The 14,786-nt window shown below is 41.1% G+C and overlaps 1 protein-coding gene across 2 annotated transcripts in view; it reads left to right on the top strand.

Annotated features, from left to right (window-relative positions):
- Positions 1-247: 247 nt before the first annotated feature.
- KCNJ6 (potassium inwardly rectifying channel subfamily J member 6) overlaps positions 248-14,786 on the top strand; it is a 260,310-nt gene continuing 245,771 nt past the window's right edge. For both annotated transcript variants that reach the window (XM_050916506.1, XM_050916497.1), the window contains exon 1: positions 248-590. The gene's annotated coding sequence lies outside the window, so the exon portion shown is untranslated. The remainder of the gene's footprint in view (positions 591-14,786) is intronic.

Below are 14,786 nucleotides of genomic sequence, written 5' to 3'. Positions count from 1 at the left end.
AGTCTTCCTGCTCTGTCAGAAAGTACGAAAGCAAGCAAGCAACCCCCAAAACCCACCCAGCCCCTACTCCCGCCTCCTCTGTGCTGCAGCATTGCTCCAGCAGATGGCAGTGCGCACAGTTTTATTCCCTCTGCCTTGTTTGTTACAGCTCTGACTGGAGAACACAGCAGCCACTCGCCTGAAATTGAGTAGACTTCATTGAATCTGCGGATTTCATGACGTTTCTCTGCGCGGTCCAACACTTTTCTCTCTGCCTGTGTTTTTTTATTCCGCTCGGGTCTTTCTCCTCCCTCCCTACCCCCCCCCCCAATCTGGTCTCCTCCAGGTCTCATTTAACTCTGTCCTAGCAACACGGAGCGAATTGGACTTGAATACTGCACCTGGCTGTGTATGTGGGGAAGCCAAGCTGGATCAAGAGGTGGGCGAGCAGCGGGGAGGATGGAGGCGCGAGAGAGCAGCTTAGGGTCGAAGTAAAACTGAGCATCATCTTATTTTTTTAATCCATCACTGAGTGAACAATCAACCAACAACATCCTGCTCCGTTCCAAAAAGAAAATCATGATTGAATGAAACCAACCTGCCACAAACAGGTAAGACGGCGGAGCTGCTAAAGAGAAACAAGCTGTTGTCTATTCCCACAAGAAATCCGATTCTTGCCTTTTTCTTTTGTCCATGAATTCCCTACTCTGGGAGAAATGTCACCCCCAAGTACAGAAAGACGGGCAGAAGGCAGTTACATAACAGAAGGGAGATCAATTTCATATGCCTTTCATTAGCAACTGGAAACTCGCAGGGAGGGGGGGAAACACTCACTGGATTCAGAAAGAGCCAGCAAATTGTGGTTTTAAAGATTGGTTCAGCCTCTCTTTCTATGGCTGGAGGCACCAGCTGCCAGACGTTGCATGCAATGTTTTCCTTTGGCAGTTAAGGAAATCAATTGTCCTAGTCATGTGAAGCTCGGGCTTCTGCTTTCTGGAGAGAGAACTCCGCTCATTAGTGGTTTTCGTGAGATGCAGCCCGAGGTGTGGTGTGATATTTAAGCAGTAAACGCCGTGTAACGCGGAGATCCCTGGAAGTTGGTGCCATTTCAGCCAGATCGCTGCTGCTCCGTGAAAAGGAGACTTTTGTGTGTCATTGAGTTCCGTGTTTGCTCTTACTTTTAAGGCTTCCTTCGCTAGATGTGACTAGGACCGTTCTGGGCTATACGCAGGGACAGCTGAGCTGATAGTACGGAGATGACCGAACCAGTTATTTAGCGGCAAGGGCTACTTAGTGCCATGTTTCAGAGCCCGCTGGCTGGGTGCAAAGGCACGTCTCTCACTGCCCGTGGGGTGCCTTGGGAGAGCGGTCCCCAGCCGCAGCAACACATGGCAGCGCAGGGCAGGGAATGGAGCGGTGGCTGCATGGGGAGAAAGCCCGAGGGCAGCGTGGCATTGTGACGTAGGGTGACACCCTCTCTAGGAGCTGGCTGCAGAAGAGGAATAGCTGCTAGCAGGGCTCTGCTAACGAAGCGATGCCCATTTGGTCCGGATCCGAGAGAGCGGGAGCTCGGTATCACCATGGCGACCTGGGAGGAGCGGGGAAATCAGCTCCAGTCTCTCAGAAATTGCGGGACAAAACTTTCCTGGTATCAGGGGGACATACTGCAGATGCCTGTCAGAGGGGCCGCAGCTTGCTCGGAACTACACCCCTCACGCACTGGGACTGTAGGCAAAGCTCCGAGCTTGCATGCGATTTGCTACCGCTGAAAACACAGCCACAAGATAGGCTGTTCAGCAGCCCGGAATTAGAGACCCTAGTATCAGGAAACACGTTTCAGAGGTGGGGAGCGGGGACACGACGCTTGAGTTAAGACTAGCTCCATATGTCTGCCCTAGAGAGTTCAGCTGTTGCGATCCCTGCTTCCAAAATCTCCCTCGATCGCAATGTTAACAAACAGATTTCGATGCTCCTGGAAAACTGGGGGACACCTATTATTCGTAGCATTACGTGGGGTTGCACAGCCTGAAAATCATTCATTTCACTCCAGGAGGTGCATCAGAGTAGCTAGTGGGAGTCGAGAGCAGAGCTGAACTGAACCTGTCCTAGTAGCTAGAAAACGTCACGGGTCGGACAGTTAAGAGAGAATTTCCCGGTTTAAATGGAGTCTATGCTTGCAAATCAGCCACTTCATGCGCGTTGGTTTCTCTCTCCAACTTTTCAGGACCCAGAACAGCAGCCTAGAAGCTGTTTCAGCACCTAGGTCAGGGCTATAAATACAGGGCTCTGTGCTGGATCTAGTGCGCGAGATAAGTGGAAGAGAGACAGTTTTTATGCCAATCACTATCTCAATGACTGCTTGGAAATAAATGTGGAACTCAGATAATAAGAGAGAGAGAGAGAGAAACAGAGAGAGAGAGAGAGAGAGAGAGAGGTCATTCGGTCCACTGGATACTGTCACATGAAAAGAGGTTGAAAAGCCTGAAATAAAATTACATTGAGCACGACAAAACTTTCTTACTTACCCATAAAGATGGGAAAAAGGCAACTGGACTCTGACCCTCGTCAGTGCAGACTGCCCCTGACTTCAGTGGCTTTGGATCAGTCCCGTGTATTGTTAGAAACAGACAAACAAAAGAAAATCATTCACTGAACTCCACCTGTGATTGTTTTCAAGCTAAAATGGCAACATTTAGATAAACTGCCCATTAAAATTTTGCTGGTCTCTGAGATTTGTAGTTTTGCAAAAACAATACGAAAGCGATGGTTTTTATAAATTGCATAAGTGCTTTGTTGAGTGCTAATAAACACCTATAAGAAGCCTGAATGTTCCAGATGAGCGAATGGTGTAAAAATCCTGCAAATACTAATTCCAGGGTCTTAAATGAATTTGACTCAGCTGTGTTTCTATGAACCTTTTGCAGTCGCCTCCTAGGATTGTTCTAGCAGTGCTAACAAGTTTACTGGAAGGAACAGTCCTAGAAACAGCATATTTTAAGTGAATATTGAGGGAGAATTTGCAGAAAAGTGAATTTTAAATTTGCTTCCATAAACATTCATTTGGGGAAATTATTTCTAAGAGCTAGAACATCCAATAAGGGAGCTGAACCATACCATGTGACCTAGATAACCAATGACAGTTTGAATATTGAATATCAAATAGTTACAATGAAGAGCTCGCAAATCAGCTCCTGATCAATAGTTATCAGTATCTGGCAAATAATTTCAAGTAATAAATAAAAGTCAATTATTCATTATGCTTATTGATAGTTCACCAACAGACAACTGGATATATTCTTCAAATATACTAATCAGTTGTATATTATTTGCACAGTTCTCCTAGACATATTATTAAAAAGCTTACCGAACTACTAGTACATATATATAATTATTACTTAGCATTACAAAGGAAATATACTCTAGGAAAAAATACAGCAAAAGAAATACTGTTCATTCATGGACGATATAGTTGGATTAATCACCTTTGTGCTGTTCACTGTGTCCACATGTTCTTTTTTCCATTAGGCAAACAAGATTTATTTAATATTTCCATAGTCCTGTGAGGCAATAAACCATAGATCCTATAGCTTCATATGTCGAATTACAGATTCCGTGTCCAGATATCTCCACTCTTGAGGGTATAGTTTATCTATGTAATTAAGCAGTTCATTCACACAGCTCACTTTGCAATAAATTACCTATTTCAAACTGATCATAATCTTACCCTGTTCTTGCAAAGACATCTGTATGGAACCCTATTGAAGTCAGTGGGACTCTGTGCCAAGGGGGCACCAATGCAGTTGTTTATGAAGGATCACTGCCTGGAAGTCTAGATATAATCTCTTCAAATGTCTGATTTAAAGTTGCCAAAACACCAGTTCTTGACAGGTGTAGCAAGTTAGTGACCTAAATCTGGAAGGGATGAGTACTTGCAATTCCAATACAGGATAGAGAGTATGTAAATTGAAGAAAGATAAAATACCTGCAAATATTCTTGGAAGGATTAGATTTTTATCAGTAAATGTTAAGAACATAAGAATGGCCATCCTGGGTCAGACCCATGGTCCCTCTAGTCCATTATCCTGTCTTCCAACAGCGGCTAGTGCCAGGTGTCCCAGAGGGAACGAACAGAACAGGTGATCATCAAGTGATCCATCCCCTGTCACCCATTCCAAGCTCTGGCAAACAGAGGCTAGGGACACTTCAGAGCATGGTTTTGCATCCCTGCCCATCCTGGCTAATAGCCGTTGATGGACTTATCCTCCATCAACTTATCTAATTCTTTTTAAAACCCTGTTATAGTCTTGGTCTTCACAACATCCTCTGGCAAAGAGTGCCACAGGCTGACTGTGCATCGTGTAAGACATGCTTCTTTTTCTTTGTTTTAAACCCGCTGCCTATTACTTTCATTTGGTGACCACTAGTTCCTGTGTTATGAGAAGGAGTAAATAACATTTCCTTATTTACATTCTCCACACCAGTCATGATTTTATAGACCTCTATCATATCCCTCCTTAGCTGACTCTTTTCCAAGCTGAAAAGTCTCAGTTTTATTAATCTCTCCTCATACCAAAGTTGTTCCATACCCCTAATCATTTTTGTTGCCTTTTTCTCTATCTTTTCCAATTCCAATATATATTTTTTGAGATGAGGTGACCAGATCTGCAAGCACTATTCAAGAATTGGGTGTATGGATTTATATAGAAGCAATATGATATTTTCTGTCTTGTTATCTATCCCTTTCTTAATGATTCCCAACATTCTGTTAGCTTTTTTGACTGCCACTGCACATCGAGTGGATGTTTTCAGAGACCTATCCACAATGACTCCAAGATCTCTTTCTAGACCCAATCATTTTATGTGTATAGTTGGATTATGCTTTCCAATGTGATTTACTTTGCATTTACCAACATTGAATTTCATCTGCCATTTTGTTGCCCAGTCACCGAGTTTTGTGAGATCCCTTTGTAACTCTTTGCAGTTTGGTTTGGACTTAACTATCTTGAGTGTTCTGTATCATCTGCAAATGTTGTCACCTCACTGTTTACCTCATTTCCCAGATAATTTATGAATATGTTGAACAGTACTGGTCCCAGTACAGACCCCTGGGGGACACCACTGTTTACCTCTCTCCATTCTGAAAATGGACCATTTTTTCCAGTTATTAAACATCTGTTTCACTGTATACACAAACCAAAATATCGTAATCAATAATAATAAAAATTTACAAATAGGCAAAGTAAGAAAAATACTGCTTGAGAGCTTATTAGAGTTTGATTTAAGGATATTTACTTTGTATATTTTGATATGAAGTTGAAAATTTGTATTTTAAGAGTTACAAAGCTTTATCTTTTTTAAACTCAATATCTGCTGTCATTAAATAATTATTGTCTGTACCCCTTTCCCCATTGTCTGACCTCCCAAAATTTCCTGCAATTATGAAAACTTTAAAATGGGTTAAAAATTAAAAATGCATGGCCTATACTTTTGTGCAACTGTAAAAACTTAAATTGAAAGCAGTCAAAAAGGCTTTAAAATAAACAGAGATTATCCACTGAAATTATAAAAAAAAAATTTGAATTCTGCCAAGCCTACAAATATTGTTGCACCTTCAGGCAAAAACATGAAAAGCATTTTAAAAGGAAAGGTATTCAGAGTACATCTAATAAGATCACTTACAAGATTTAGATTCTTAATTTTTTTACAAAAGCCAACTTTCTAACACAGCAGTCTAACAAACTAAGTTTACCATATATAAAGCAATATAAGAAAAGAAAGATCATTGAAATAAATATGATATCAATCGCAAAGTCCACAATTCTACCTTTTAATCAGGAGAAGAATTCTTTGTATAATTTCTTTGAGCATATTTTCAGTGAAATCAACATAAACTAACAAAGACACATATACTTTTACTCCAGTAAGTATTTAATTGGTAGTCAAATGTATTTTGTTAAATTATTATTTCAGTGTGTTTTATATTCACTTTATGAAACAAAACATTTTGAAGGTAAGACATGTTCATTCTCTAAAATTTCATAAGAGAAATAGAATACCACACGCATTGTCATAACATGTCCTCCACTAGAGGCTTAGATAAATGCTTCAGAAAGACAAACTTTATTTAAGGTCTTTGCTTTAAATAAATTAAGGAATTCTTGAGGTTCGTAGGGCAGGGTCATTGGGTCTTCACTATCATTTTTTAAATGTTTAGCATTTCCACATGTGCAATCATTTTTCTCCATGTATTTGAAATTTTGTAAATATACTTTATAAAAGGAATGCAGTAAATGTTTTGCTCCTTTCACATATAAGTAAACTGTTTCTTAAGTAACGTTATTGTTTAAACATGCAGAGAACACACATTTGAACTTTTTTATTTTATTCCCTCTTTTATTTTCACTGTAATTTAAAGTGTCTTTGCTGAATGATGGAAGTGTTTACCTAGAAAAACACACTGGCAAATTAAGAAAGACTAGTACTGAATTAGCACATAAGGTTCATTTGTGTGTATTTCAATATTTAGGAGTGAGAGGGTGAACCAGTCCAATAGTCTGGAAAAAATGAAATTCCTGATTCTAACATTAAGCATCAATATTTAAATGTTGATCGTTTTAAAACAGATGAGGGTTTCTTCAAGAGGAAATACTAATCCCAGTGGCAATTAAACCCAAGGAGAGAGAATAACTCTTGTTCTTCTAGGATGATGAAGTCTGGAGCTGTGTTTTTAGAAAGCCTGGGCTGTATGTAATACTAGGATGCTACTGATAATTGAAATCCAATGATATTGTAACTGGTGGAAAGATCAGCTGAGATGAGGGATTGAACAACAAGCTATAGGTAACTATTGGCTCATACTCCAGAACAATTATCAGTTATAGTCCAATCAGCTATGCAAGAAGGGTGAAAGTCTCTGAAACACAAAACTCTGCACTGAGCCTCATGGTAGGGGAGGAGTGAGAAAGAGAGAGAGCAAGACAGAAAGGGACTGCCATGCAGGCTAGGGTGACCAGATGTCCTGATTTTATAGGGACAGTCCCGATTTTTGGGTCTTATATAGGTTCCTATTGCCCCCCACCCCCGTCCCAATTTTTCACATATGCGGTCTGGTCACCCTAATGCAGACCACCTTCATACCCCAGTACACTGCAGAAGATGAGCTTCATGGTGTCTCAGAACAGCAGTATATAGAAGAAACGGTGAGGAGGGGGTCACTGTGGCTAGGAATCTTGGATGAGCGAGACTATGGCTATTACAGACTATATAAGCTAGAATAGCAACTGTGCTTTGCTATATCTATCCTTCCTGCTGCTGAGAAGACTTACGAATTTAATCTCCACCAAAGTCCACTGAACTCCCCAAACAAAGTCTGTTTATTTGGACTTTATGTGGTGAGTAGTGACTTTCACATCCAAGGAATTACATTTTGTTTGGGCTTTAAATGTCACAGCAAAATACATTGTTGTTGGCTGGCAACATGCACTTTATCTGTGGGCTTTTAGATTTAGGTTGTTAAGCTGCTGCAACTATTCTGCCCTCAGCTGCATAAGCACTCTCCCACTGAAGTGAATTTCAAGACTCTTAACGGGCCTATTGCTGTCAGCACTAGTATGCTGTACTGCATCAATTAAAAAACAATCAATCCTGTAGATTCCTAATGTAGGCATGGATCCTACAATCAGATCCAAATAGATGGACCCTGGCAGCCACATTGGGTCTCAATGAAATCAGTGGGGCTTCTGCATGAATGCAGTGATCTGCCCACACAAACACAATGCAGCATCAAGGCCTTCGGTGCCAGTGGCAAAGAATAAAAGGTTGCTTTGAAGTGTAAAGCAGTAGTTTAGAAGTAATTTGTAATTGGAGTCAACCTGTTAATTAATTCAGTGGTTCTCTTCACTTAATATAACTTTTTTAAGTGATATTTGAATATTGGATACACTTTGTAGTATCAGCATCAAAAAAGAACAAAAGTCATACTATTTATTTAGGCTTAACTGCCCCTAGGATTATAAATTCCTTTAGAAGAAACACTGTTCTATTTTTGAATGATCAACAATGAAATATCTGCTTAGTATATTCCATTGTCACTTGAGTAGGAGCATAACCAAGGTCATATGTTTGGTGTAGGATCTGAAAGCCTATTATTTACAAGTATAGTAGAACCTCAGAGTTACAAACATCAGCGTATGAACTGACCGGTCAACCTCATTTGGAACCAGAAATATGCAATGAGGCAGCAGCAGCGACAAAAAGAATACAGTACAGAACTGTGTTAAACATAAGCTACTAAAAAAATAAAGGAAAAGCAGCATTTTTCTTCTGCATAGTAACATTTCAAAGCTGTATTAAGTCAATGTTCAGTTGTAAACTTTTGAAAGAGCAAGCATAACATTTTGTTCAGAGTTACGAATAGCCTCCACTCCTGAAGTGTCTGTAACTCTGAGGTTCTACTATATAACCTACAATTTACACTGTCTCCCTCTAGTGCCTGGACTATGGAGGTCTGAGTCAGTAAACCCTTTGAGATAACAGAGCTGGGTCTTTTGGCTCAGGTAGTAAAGGCTAGTGCTTATAGATCCAGAGCTCCTGAACTCAATCCCTACTGCCAATGGTCCATCCACAGGAGCACATGGTGACTCATAAGGGGATTTGAGTTGCTGTGGACCTGAGAAGCTCAGGCTCAGCCTCCCCAGACAGGGGAAAGTATAACCTATATGCCACAGGGTGGCTGGTCCCAGTAAATGAAGTAGGTCCAGTGCCCCTATGCCAAAACGGGTGCTCCCATTTGTCCATTTAAGAGGGAGAGGCAGCATCTGGGGATCAGGGAGAGAGAGCTTGGGGGTGGGTGAGAGCAGGCAGGGGGCCCAGCGAGTCAGAGCAGACTAGTTTGGTCAGGAAGGGTGAATGAGTGTTGCCAGGGACAAGGGGACTGGAACAGTCCTGGAAGGGAGCAGAGAGTGGCTCCTGGGAGAAAGCTGAAGGCCAGAGAGCAGCAAAGGTAGCCAGAGAGCTGGAGCAACAGGCTGGAGAAGGCTAAAGGCAGGGAATAGTGAAGGAACTAACCTATTGACATCTTCAGGGCTGGAGAGCTGTGAGAGAGCCGAGGAGAATGAGGGACTCTTGCCTGGCAAGGATACTCCCAGCAGAGAGGCTGTGGGGGTTTCTGCTGGGAAGAGTAGGGTTGCACTTCAGCTGGAAGGGGTGACCTGGCTGCCCAGGACTGAAGTGGACTGGCAGGCAACACAGTTGTGCTTGAAGGCACAGGTATGTGGTATGTGGGGCATAAAGGGACGAGAGGTCTTGAGTTTTAAGGACTGCTTGCACTTTGGTGAGAAGTGGACTATATATTTGGGACTTTTGTTATGGACTATTTTGCACTACTTTTTTTAAATAATCAACCAGCTACCAAAGAGGGTATTATTGAGTCAAGAAAGTCTGAAGTGAAACTAATGAGGACTCTGTAGGAGGGAAACTAAGGCAGCACACCCATTGTGCCATGACCTGCCAAAGGAGGGCACTCCAGGCAGGATGGCCCTATCACACTGTGTTAGTACAAAAAGTGACTCTGTCCCTTTCTAGTGGATGAATCATGTAGAGGTTTATTAGCTGGCACAGTTTTTGCACTTACAGTGTATTTTAGCTCAATCAATAGACACTCAGGTTTACATCCAGAAGTCTCAGGTTTGAGCCATTCTGTTGATAGCTCAGCCAGGGCATTATACAGGTATACACTAAGACCCACATTTTGATACCCTTATTCTTACTTCATGAGTAGTCCCACTGAATCGAATGTATTCTCTCTTACTATAAGAGTATCAGAATGTGGCCCTAAGAATTAATCTGTGCTCATAGCGCATAGGAACAGAACTCTGGTGCTTGTTTTCCAGTAGACACCGAGACTCAGTATTTGTGCTGAAATGTTAGAAAAGTTTCTTACTTGCTTTCTTGAATAAGAAAATAATAATGTACAGACTAAGAGAATGAAACAGAAAGCTGAAAGGAAGGACAAGATGAAAAGAAAAAGAGCAGTTCATTGAGTGGTCCAATCAACCTTGTTATGTAGTGCTTATCATAGAGGATCCCTACGTTCAGCTTACCAGCTCAGATCGGTGCTGCAGCATTGCAGGAAAGCCTCTGCCTTTTTCTTCCCATTATAAGCACTATCCAAAAGAAAAAGAAAAGAAAAGAAACAACTGGTGTCTTGTTAATGTAGATTTTTTGGCAGCACAAGCCAAGGAGAAGTTATGCATGTGAATAAATACTGAACTATTAGGAGGACAATCAAAAGTAAGGGCAATTGCCAGATTATTCTTCAAAGTATTAATCTGAAGAATAACAAAATGACATCTCACAACTGCCTGCATTAGTTCCTCCCCTCCCCTACCTGTCTGCAACTTCCATCAGTTTGTCAAACCAATTTCTCCCACTTTAAAACAATTATTAACACCCAAATAAAATTTCCTTCCTCCTTCTCCCAGTTCACTAGTCCTGCTGAGGTGAAGAGTGAAATCCTGGCTTCAGTGAAGTCAATGGCAAAACTCCAATTGACTTCACTGCAACCAGGATTTCACCCTAAATGATCACCCCCAGGTCACAAAGGAAAATTTTGGAGAAGACAGTAATTGAACCCAGATATTCTGAGTGCCAGGCCAGAATCTTCATCAAAACATTTCAGCATCTGCCATCTCCCAGTGGATGGAACATAAACACATACCTAAAGTTAAGTGCATGCTTCAGTACTTTGCTGAAGTGGGATGGGCTGGTAAATCAGGGCCTGAAAAATCAGGGATTATTCAGCCTTTACCCTCAGAGCTTGCATAACCAGGAGCTACTGTTGCCTCAAAATGGGGCATCTCACCGGTTATCCTTGAATTATAGGATAGTACCAATTGTAGGTGTAAGAATTTTAACACTTCAGACAGGAACTGTGTTAAATAAATTGAATATATACTTATCTCAGCAAACCAACAGGCAGGGACATAAGGAATAATTAGTACATTGTTGCATTTCAGCTGTAGAAAATCTTTTTAAAATTAAAATGTGAACAGGGTCAGAAATCTGCCAGAATTAAAAATAAAATCATATTAATCTCTCCAGGGCTGATTGTCATGAAAACTAGCCCTTATAAACAGGTCATACAGCAATATCTGCAGAATGATGGTGATTTCCTATTCAAAGCTGCTGGTAAATGTTCACTTGGTAATGGTGACTGCTGTGCAGTACATGCAAGCACAAATTTTATATAAATATTATCCAGTTGTTTGTCTCCATGGCTTGTTTATTCGATGGCACAGTAGACTGAAGCTTTGTAGTAATGACCACAGATTCCTTCTGCACATGCTAGTGACAAATTCTGTGTCTCCATTAGTGTTAAATGATTGCAAATCTAACCCAAAACTAGAGTTTGACCCAGGCTGAAAAATTCAGATCTGTATTTTAAACATCCCAAAGTTCAGAGCATTCAGTTTTCCAGGGTTTGGAGTTGGTCTGTTATAAAGATAAGGCTGTTTGGAAAATTTGGATGTAGGCCTCAATGCCCATTCCAGTTTAGTGGTATAATATTTCATGACAAAATTTTCCCCTCAACAGAATCCTGGCATATGAAATCTCAGCCTAGAAGATGATTTGGGGTCCCTCCCCTTTTTATAAGCTGTGTTGTTTGAGGAAAGCAGACCATTTATTAGGTGAATCAGAGTTTATTTTATGAATAGAGGAGTTTTTGGGGGGTGCAGGAAATTAACCTTTGTTTTGCTGAAGTGGTTAACCCCCCATTCTGCTCTCACTCACACATGCAAGTAAATTGACACACTTGAATTCAGTGGGACTACTCAGGTGCATAAAGTTACAGGTGTGAGTATTTGCAGGATTTGGGTCTGAATTTGGTAGGCACTGATGAACCCTTACTATAAACTGGTTTCTCCTGATATTTCAGTGTTTGCTTTTTGATATAGCAAAGATAACATTTAAAAGATAGCTACTGCTTACAGGAAGTGGTTAATCACACAGAAGGCCCTATCCAGTTCCCAACAAGAAGAATGGGAGTTTTAACAGTAATTTCAGTGGGGGAAGAATCAATTCCTTAATTACATTTTGTCATCTCCACTGATCTCAGTGGAGGAACCTTTGCACAATAACATTTCTCTCCTAGACATTCTGACACGACAACAGTTGAAAATAAGAATCAATTGCATCAGCTGTCATGTAGTGAGGGTTTATTATAGTGTATTAAAGTTTGATTGACTTACACTGATATGGTAGGGACTCCAAAGAAGCTATTATCATTTCAATCTAATAATCATCACAGAACAAAGCCCTTGCTAGGGATTCAGCAACTAGTGTATACCTGCTTTGCTTTGTCTTTGACCAGCCAGTTTTCTACAACTCCCTTCTCAACTTCATTGCCACAAGTGCCTCTGGCCTGTATCCCTCCCAAAGGTGTGTGTCTTTTTCCCCCTCTCTGTCTATTGATGAGAAGGCCTTTACCCCTAATGAAATTAAATATTTTGTCTCCAAGGACATCCTAGGGCCAAGAAGAAGTGTTGATATACACTTCATAGCATTACACCAACCACAGTAACATTCAAAACATTTAGAGCACGTTTTCAAATTCTCATGACAAAAAGCAGTTATAATCCTGTTTTAACTAGGAGCACTTTTATAGGCAATGGGACAAAATGACAGAACACTGCAGTCCTGTGGCTAAAAGATAGAGAAACAAAGTTGAGTTTAGGCTTAGGAATCTTACAATGATGCTATAGTCAGAAATGTGACTGAAAATGACATAGTGAGGTTCCATATTTATTCTCTCTTAATGCCCTCTGCAGCTCACGTGCTCAGTTTCAGTTTCCCTAACTACCAGTGCTGTGAATTCAAGTGGGTTCCGAAAGTCAAGCTGTGTTCTGCCTCTTACAGCATTGCAACTAATAAAGAGCCAATATTTTGGAATTTAGCAGGCATGAGAAAGGCTAGAATTCAGTTTGGTTTTCTGTAACAGTTTGGTCAGTGCCCTAAAAGAAGTTTATGATTAAAAGAGATAAAGGGCTACATTCAGCCCTGTGCAATCGTATAGATTTATGGGGATTACACGAGATACACAGTACACCAGAGAAGAAATGGGCTCAAAGGAAGCAAGTATGGTGAGTAGAAATAGGCACTTTCATAACCACAGCCATACTTTGCAGTAATTATTACCATATAGTATATAGAATTTCAACATGGGCAGAGTACAACTGTGTGGAGGGGGCCCAAAAAAGCGACAAGGTGTCTGTCCCCAGTCCTCATGCGAGTTCTATGCTGACTCAATTCATAGCAGAGTTTAGATTAGCCAGGCTGGCCAGCTGTCGGCCTAAGGGCATGATGCACCAGCTGGAGACCACCAGAGTACAACAGCATTCCTAACATACTCCCTACATAGTGGGATGGTCATACAGGTGTGGTGTCCACCCCCTGGATATTCCTGCATCTCATTTAAGCCAACTGTCCATCCCATTTACAACACTGGAGCAGCACAAAGGGGCTGCAGCAGGGTCAAGAATCTGGCCCCAATAGGCGATTCTAATTTTTTTCTATTTGTTGTAAATGTTGAATTAATCATTTGTTTATTACATATACAAAGAGATTAATCTTTTCCCCTTTACAATTTTCTTGTAGTGTAAGTGATCACTGGCTCAGAACTTCTCTCTCAGTTGTCATAAGCTGGACTGAAATTGTTCACCATTCAAACCAAGTGCACTGCTCCGTTCCACTGCTGCCCTCCCTCTCAAGTAATTCTTGCCTCCCCATGCTGGGCTGCTGCAATATTATATAACTAGTCGTGTGCAAGAGCTGCATGTGCAGGTTTAAAAGCCAAGCTTAACCTGTCACTTCAGTGTTCCAAACACAGGGGAGCAAGCTGTACTTATCCACTTTGACAGGGAGGGTAGGAACCATCAAGTGACCCATTCTTACCCAAAAGTAATTATGTTAATATACTGCGGACCTGATTCTCCCCTGCCTTGAACATCAGGTGGTCATTTACAAAGGGACTATAAAGCACTACCAAAAGAGCATGGAAGCATCTCGCCTAGGTGTAAGTGACCACACAAGGTGCATAGCAGTGGAGAATTGGCTTTGCCTCTGCACAAGGATGAATTTCACCTGATGTGCTTGAATAAAGATTAAAAGAAGAGATAAAGGCAACATGTTTGACTATCAATATTTAGTATCTGCTACACACTAAGAGCACACTTGGCATCGACTAAAATATAGGTAAAAACAAAGTCCCTGCCCTGAGAAGCTTAAATCAAAGTTATTTAATTTTCATTCACTTAAATACAGTATTTTTGTTTAATCCTTTCTCAACCAAATAGCCTCTTCTCCTAAGGCCTAAGGAAGGTGCTTAACACTTCATGAACAACCTGATTCAGCAGCTATCCCAGTGAAGGATCCAGTTCTATTAGGTGTAACAACCTGGTAGTGTCTGCCAGAAACACCCATCCTCTTAGCAGGTGTTCATCCTACTTGGGAAAGATTAAGTGGATTCTGCTGACTGACTGAGGCAAGTGGCTCATTACCCAGCCCCGATAAGGAGGAGAGGGGAGTAGCTCTTTAGAGCAACAGAGGATCTGTGGTGTGAGCTGAGCAGTCTTGAGGTAGGAACCCTCGAAGCAGCCATGCCTGGAAAGGAAGCTTGAGCTAAACTTTATGTTGTAGTGTGAATAAAAATCAAATGCCAAATTTGTGTAGGATGTGTATGAAAGCAGGTTGGAAACAGCACCTGTTCACACAAGGTTATTTCAATGCTCACAAAATCTGAGATCCTTTCA

This window comes from Gopherus flavomarginatus, chromosome 1, assembly GCF_025201925.1.
Source record: "Gopherus flavomarginatus isolate rGopFla2 chromosome 1, rGopFla2.mat.asm, whole genome shotgun sequence".
Taxonomy (NCBI): domain Eukaryota; kingdom Metazoa; phylum Chordata; order Testudines; family Testudinidae; genus Gopherus; species Gopherus flavomarginatus.
The sequence above is the reverse complement of the archived record's forward strand: the minus strand, read 5'-3'. Positions and strand labels throughout refer to the sequence as shown.